Source organism: Microtus oregoni, unplaced genomic scaffold, assembly GCF_018167655.1.
Source record: "Microtus oregoni isolate MIOR12 unplaced genomic scaffold, Mior012 000006F_ref0000085, whole genome shotgun sequence".
NCBI classification, from domain to species: Eukaryota; Metazoa; Chordata; class Mammalia; order Rodentia; family Cricetidae; genus Microtus; species Microtus oregoni.
This window is the reverse complement of record NW_024543065.1, coordinates 17,506,519-17,514,705: the sequence shown is the minus strand read 5'-3', so window position 1 is coordinate 17,514,705 and position 8,187 is coordinate 17,506,519.

Below are 8,187 nucleotides of genomic sequence, written 5' to 3'. Positions count from 1 at the left end.
TTATCTTTTATAAGATTAGAATTTTATCCCTGTTAAGTTTAAGACTTAAAAGTTTGACATGAAGATTTACTTAAACACCCTTTAGTATTAAAATAAGATTTTCAACCATAAGTACACAGACTGGGAACATTACAAGACCATAAACACAGTTCTTACAGAGACTGGAAATCTTACTTTTTGATCCTTTCATAGGATAGCACTGAATGATATCACAGTTTCTTGTGTGACTCAATTTATGAAAACAATTAAAGGTTAACAACTATAGTAAAGATAAATAGATTAGATATATATTCTTAAGGTAGTTTGTGTTAGTCTGAATAGACCTCAGGAAAACACATTCTATAGACTCTTTGCCAGACTGCTTAGATCATTCTTTTGTTCTATCATAAGAAATGACTATCCTAGTTTCTAAAGTTTAGTATTTAGCATTCGGATCTGTGGCCCTAACATTTATATATGTTTGCTTTTTGTTTGTTTGTGATTATATATACATCATAATATAAAACATTTTATAAACTTAGAAGTCCCAGAGCATTATAAATTTAAATACTTTTAAAGTTTCTTTTTAAAAAGTCAGATTTTTATTTGAAATTTTTATAAAACTTCAACTTTTCCTGTTATTTTAAATTAAAATCTCTCAACTGTGGACTCCTGTAATAACAAAAAATAAATCAAGTACCTCTCTTACTTCAAGGGAGAAGAAATGGGGCACAGTCACAATCTACACAAGGCAAGACAAACTCCAACAGAGTACATAACTCAGTGTTCAATATCTGGGATTCATTAATGTTCAATATCTGGGGTTCATTAATGTTCAATATCTGGGGTTCATTAATGATCCTCTGGTGTCTTTCACAGGGTCCAGGTCAACTCATTGGTTCTACCCGCAACGGTATTTGCAGCCTTTCCCTTAGGTTCCATTAGGCTCCATTTCATTGTGGCTGCTTTTCTTGGTGGCCATTATGTAGCATCAGCATCTCCAAAGCTGCAGAGGTCCCTTATTGCAGCTGGACTTCATTTTCTACATGGCCATTTCCTGCCTTTAAAATCAGTGCTGTCTAGATGACTCATACATTAAAATATTTAGCACAAGGTACATGCTTGCATATAAATATATGTAGATACAGCTTTAATATATTATTAAGCAAAGATTGTTTTTAAATCTCAACTTTCAAGAACTTTGTTTTTATGATTTTGGTTTTTGTACAAAAATATCATACAAAAATCTATCTTAGTTAAAAATACCTTGGGGACCTACTCTTATCTCCTTAGTTGGTTTATACATCTTTGATCAAGTTGGAGGCGACATCACATGACACTTGCCTTCTCTAACTTTGGTAAAGATGGCTGAAGTGCCTCAATCTTGATAGCCAACGATCAGCCAAGGAAGTGTCAAGCCAATGTTGTTATTTATTCCAAGGTGAGTCCATTATGCTTTAAGATAACCTATGTATTGATTTTTAACCATCAACTTTCTATGTTGCAAGTTTTAAGTTAACATTTTTGTTATATTATTTTTAAACAATATCCAATAAATGTAGAAATCAAGAAATGCAGAAAGATTACATAATAGTCTTACAAACCTTGAGATAAGGTTTATATCTTAGAAAATTTGTAGACAGTTAAATAAACCAATATCCTTATCTTTTTTACTGTTTTGCTTTGTTTGCTGTTCCTGTTTTAAAAAAATCAGGTGGCTCACCTGATATAGGAGAGATTTTTTTTTTTTTAACAAGCATGCTCTCCAAACATCTTTTATTCAAGCATGTTTGAGTCTCGAGGTAGAGCAGCCATACCCCGCTCCACAGCCCACTATTCAATAAGGTAAAATAGCATACAATATGTTGATATAATCCATAACTAAAAGACATCTGAATCCCTGCCTAATTGAACCTGGTGACCAAAAACTTTAGAGACAAGAAATTCTTAGCCCTGATCATCAAAGAAGCCAGAGCAAGAGGTGACAGTGATCACAGCAGCAGTAACTGTAACAGCAGCAGCAGCAGACAGTGGCAGATGAAGGCCTGGGCAAGGAGGAATAAATAAATCCTTCTAGGGGCTGTGCTACAGAGGGAAAATGCCTGCATTGCCTCAGACTGGCGGGGCAGGAGCAGCAGAAGCTAGTTTCTGCAAGTGTCCTGGCTATAGATAGAGTTCTTAGCTGAAAGGTAATTACCAAGGATGACTGCTGCCACAGTTGTACTTGCCCCTCATTCTCTCCCTCAGTTGCTTAGTCCAGCTCTCATATCTGTCTATAATTGAAAAGGATTAATGGGTACACAGAAACACAAGAAAGAGGTGGAAACAACAAAATAAGTAAAGAAAGCAGAAAATTAATGCATTCAAAGGAGATCAGTCAGAGACAGAGACACATCAGTAGCCACCTCTTTTCATATACTCAACTCCATATGTCTCATTTCTTTCTGGGCTCCATGTAGCCAGGAATCAGGTGGGAGGTAAAATGTTCCACTAGTGCCTCAAATTAAACAAATGAGATGAACAAGCACAAAATAAGATACAGGGGCCAAGAACCAGATGGCCAGTGCAACATCTTGCTAATTCCCTGGAAATGAGTTCATCTGTCTCCCTAGACATCTCACTGTTCCCAATTGGAATCCCAACAGAACTAGAAACAGATGTCATAGAAAGAAAACTATGACTTACCTATGGAGTATTATAAGATAGTTTTGGTGTTTGTTTTTTTTTTTTTTCTCTGACCAATTACTCTAACAGTCCAACAAACTGAAAGCAAGGAACATCCCCAAGGTGCACACTCCCTGGGAGAGACGCTCCGGTCCTACATGATCAGAGGCGAGGATTTGGCTTCAGAATTTTGGTAAAGGTCTTAATTTTGCTGGGGCCTTCATATGTAAATTCCACTAACATAAAGAAAAAAACTATTGACCCAAATCATGGCCAAATTAAAGCAAGCTTCATTTGTATAAACAAGACCTGGCTAGTGGCTGTTCCCCCAAGGGGGTATTCAAAAGATCAATGTTAAGCCATTTCCCGTATCATTTTTATAGTACAAAACCACAGTGAGAGGGATTTTGAAAACAGGTGTGGTTACAGAAGCAAGACAAACGGTTAAAAAGCAGTTAAGGAAATCATCTTAGATCATCAGAAAAAAGCAAGTTAAGGTTTCTAGATTAGGGTACAGTCTAATTATGAGAAACAAAATCTTATTTAACTAGGTTCTCAAAATATCTCCTTATCTTAAAGTGAAGTGGGACTGGTTTCAGAGGTTCCTACCTCTGAAAAGTTTCCTGTTGCTCAAGCTCAATCATATGCATCTTACAGAGAAAAGTGAAAATTACATCTCTGATCATGAAATGAGGATTGGGGTATATTAATGAGGGACTTGCGGTGCCTAATAGCATCTGCTTGTCTGGAAAGCTCAGCGTATCTTACAGACGCTGCATAAGATTTATTTTTGACTTATACATCCTCCTATTTATTTTAGTTTTCTGTTTAAGCTTGCACAAACACTATACACACACACACACATACACACACACACACACACACACACACACACATATCTCCAGGCCATGTTCAGAGTCATGAAAAGTTCCCAAAACATTGCTAAGGCGATATGACTCTTAAGGTTAGAAGGTTGAGAAGTGTCTAGGCAGACACAAAGCAGAGTTGGCACAAGATAATGCTACCGTAATCGTTTTAAATTGCCCCCCCCATTTCTTTAATTAGTTTTAAATCAGTGATCTTGGTTAAGGAGTAAATACTGAGTCCTGGGGATCATTAGCTTAAGTGAAGCATTTATTGTCTAATGAAGTCTAAAAGGTCAAATACTCACAACAAGTCCATAAAGGAGAAATAATGGCTCCCAGGGCAGTGACGAGGACTGTGAACCATTGGTTCCAATCAAATAGTTTATAATACCCATGCTTATTTGACTCAAATTCCTGTTGTCTCTTATTTAAATTTTCTCTAACCTTTTGTGAGATCTCCTTAACTCCTGATTTGTTAGCACAGAACCATAAAGCTTCACCTAGTGTCAAAGTCCTGCCTGAGACATTAAAATATAATTCTAAGCCAGTTTTGGAAGATTGCTTCTTTTGGAATCTAAATGGCATGCAACATATCTATGGAGAACTTAGGTGTTTAAAGACCTGCATCTCTCTGATGACTTATCTGGTATAGGCCCATTTCTCCTTTTGTTAGGGCCAAAGTACTCAAGGCAGTCGTCCCTGTCACTCTCCTTTCTACTTTCGTTGGAATTGGGAAAGGGCAGCTCTCCTGTATTGGCAGTGCAGCCGCTCAAAAGGGAATTGAAAGGAGATTCCTTCTTATCCTGAATAAGCATACACTTGAGGAGGTACAGGTACAAATATGCATAAACCGTATTATAATACAGATGTTCTGAGGCCCTAAGATGAAAAAGACCTGTGGTATTGGTAAACTTAGCTCCTGTGGGAGCAAAATTAGAGTTAAGAGTAAACACTGTACAAGAGGCAGAAAATGAGAAATTAGCAGGGGAGTAATTTGCAATTGCAAGGCATGAAGCATTTCCAGTCATATGACCCAGCATAATGGGGGGTTTCTAGGAGTTGACAAGCATGCTGTTTAGAAGACAGTCATTGGAATTTCTCCTTCCAACCTACAGAAAGGAGGCCATGCCCTTAAACAGATCCAGCAGTATTGGGCCAGGGAAGACTAGGTATAATTTTGAGGTGGCAGATTCACTGAAGTAGGTGTGGTTAAGCAGGGACATCATTAGGTGTGGTGTTCATTAACATAGCCCCAGGGGGTTGTAAAGGCTTTAGGCTCCTATGAGGGGTGAGGCAGAGAAGGTAGAGGAAGATAAATAGGGGGAATGTGAAGACTAATAGAGGTTTATCCAATTGGGCTAGTAGGCCAGTACAGTAGGGAGGGCAAAGTGGGTTTAATAGTTTGTTTGGATGATAGAGCATCCTGCCAATCCCAAACATGACTAGCTGCATATAATTTTATTCCCCAAGTAGATCCAAAAACCCAAGCAAAATAGAAGGGCTATTGTCTTATAAATACACAGGATTGCTAGGTTCAGAGATGGAGCAGTCCCCGTAATTCCCCTCCATACAGACAAAATGATGGTGCTGTTTAGGCCTGCTGAATAGGTGGCAATATCTGCACATATCCATTTGGTTTGGACATATTCTCTCTCTTGGTTTCAGTGTGACCTTTTATCTGCGGCTTTTTCTTCATCTTCCAGTTTACTGTAACATATGTAAAATCTATGTTTTTAATGCTTTCACCATCATGTGGGATGTTAGAAGGTTCTCCTCACAGTCCCAAAGCCTGTAAAAATGTTACCTCCAGCCTTGATAGTGGGAAGGTTTAAGAGTTTCATGAGATCAATTTTTAATATGGCTTATTTGTCCCTTATTCCAGTTAATCTCTCAGGACTTTTCCATTTTGAAAGGAAGTGAGAGTAAAGAAACAAGACTCTGGATAAATAAGAGTAACACCATAAGAATATGACTAAGCCACACAGAGAGGGAATATACAGACAAACAGGAGTCCTGTTTGTAAGAGTCTTAGCTTGAGTACGTACTGTCTAAACGAGACAATCCATTTCCAGTCCTGGTCTGAAACAGTCTTGACGTGGGAGTGGTGAATTCAGGCAAGTATCCTCTGAGTCTTAACTATAATTGGCATTGACAGGTTGACAGTGTGGTATTCTTAGTAGGCAGGAGTCAGTCCTTTTTTGAGATTTTTTGATGTATTCTTTATCTCTGAGTTGGAATAAACAGCAGAGCACCAAGGAGAGAGCTCTCTAAAACACTTAGCCCAAATAAACTCTTTGTTCTTTGAGTTCCCTTGATCAGGGTGTTTTGCCATAGCAACAGAGAGGTTAGTGATGCAGCTTCTCTTTAAACTGTTATGAAAGACTTTGTAGCAGCATCTAAGTAGAAAGTTGGAAAGCTTTCATTGAGATTGACAACTCGGAATGAAAAACAAGTTTTAGGGACAAATGTTGATATTGTTGCCTGATATTTCCTCATGTCACTACTTCTGTTCTTCTTATTTCTCCATGTTTAACCAATGAGTTCATTGGGAATTATGAGAGCTTAAATGACTGAAGTATCTGTTTTCCTGAAAAGCTCTCCAGGAATGAGTGACAACTTACTCAAACTGCATCCCTCCAGACTTCTTCACAACTGTCAGGCAACTCATCAAAGAACAGCCAATTTCCTGTAGTAAATGTTTATTACTTATATCCAAGGAGTGGCATCATAAGTCTCGTGGTTTCTTTTGTGTTCCACATGTCTCAGTGAGCCTCCCCCTTCCCCTTAGGATGCAATGGTTCATATAAGAGATATCATAGTATGAAATGACTATGTGTCAACTCAAATGGAAATTAGCATTTTATATGAATGCAAAGAGAAAGAGTTAGCAAGGAGCTACAGGTGTGAGTGGTCTCCTATTGTTACAAGAGACTATATTTACAGAGGACATGGCTAGCAGAGTTAAAGGGCATTGGGGAAATTAAAAAGTTTAATGAAAAGCTGAGTCGTGCCTCTGAGATTTAGTATCCCAAATGGGCAAGAATAAAACATTAAGAAATCTAAGTAGCAAATAAGAAAAGAAATAAAATTTTTAAAATTTAGCTAAAAATACAACCTAAATAATGGGCACTGATGAGAATAGAAAATACATTTTTAAAGAATGTTTGGATATGAGTTAAACTGCTTGCTTTAAAAATGAGAAAAGGAATATGATATTGGAAACCCAAGACAACTGGGTGATGATAATTTTCAGGCTGGCTCTAACAGCCTTGGTTTTCTTTATGATCCCATGACATTTTGATATTGCATTCCTTTCTACACTGACTCGCCTGGAGATGTAGAGAGATTCAGTTTAATAAAGTGCTACACTTTAAAAACTTAGTGGGATTAAAAAAACATATAGAGGTGAATTCGAGGATATTGGAAACGATTCCTGCTGTGTTGTCCTGGGTGAATTGATGATCGAAGTTAATCTGAGGACTAGAAGAGTCCAATATAGAGAGGTGCATTAGAAGTCTCCTTTCACTTGCGATGAAAAGCAGTAGAAATGAGGCTGAAGAAATAAATAGGGGTCTCTCATCAAAGAGAATGATTTGAGGTTAACATTTCAGAAGCAGGGCAGCTCGAAGAGGTGATGGTGTCACTGCCACAGTAAATGCTACGTCATCTAAGTGCTACCTTACGGGAAGATGATGATGAATGGGAACTTGGGCTTCTCTGATTGAATTGCTGTTCAAACCAAATCAGCTTCTTCTGAGACTCTTAGAACTGCCATTGATTCCACCTCAAAACCTAGTGGAGCGGTGAAATCAATTCATCACGCCTATTCTAGCATCATTCACTTCATCTGCCACGACACTGATGGCCTCTGCCTTCAGTTTCTATTTTCTTCATTGCTGCCCCCAGGATATCTGAAGACATTGATTTCACTCAGATATTATCATCTCAAACTTACCCCACAGTCACCCACACTCTTAATTCCAATAGCTCTCATGGATTTTAAAATCTCCTCATTGGCAGCTTTCCTTGGGACACACAAGAACCACTGTTCAAAGAAGTTTTTGTCTATTACATATGCTCACAGACATCATCATCTCAGATGATTCTTGTTGAAACTATCACTTGAGGAAAAATATTTAAAATTATTTCTGAAAAGCACACTGTTATAGATGGATTTATTTATAACTCAGCAGACCTAAATAATTCGTTCTCCTTTATTCAACCTACATTTGAAATGTTTATATTTTAGATATATTAACTTTTGGTTTCCCAAACAAATAAACATTTGTAAACAAACTTTTGCTGGCCAAGTCACACCTTCTGCAGTTAGTAAATACTTTGACAAATCTTTCTTAGCAGTGATTTGACTCTAAGACCACTACTTACTTATAATTCCTAATGTCCTAACTTCAATCATTTTTATTATCATTACTGGCCCTTAAACTTACCATAGTTCCTTCTGATTTCTTCATCTTCTATTCCTTCAGATCATTTGTCATTTACTATTTTATGAAATGAATAAATAAACAAAATAGCTTATTTGCTCATGTACCGGTGAAATTTGATCCACTCCTATGAGGACTTTATTGCCTATAAATTCCACATTTTGAGAGGATTTTTTCAAAATGCACAGTCACAACCACCAATTTTGCAGTTCCTAAGCATGTTTTGAAAATGT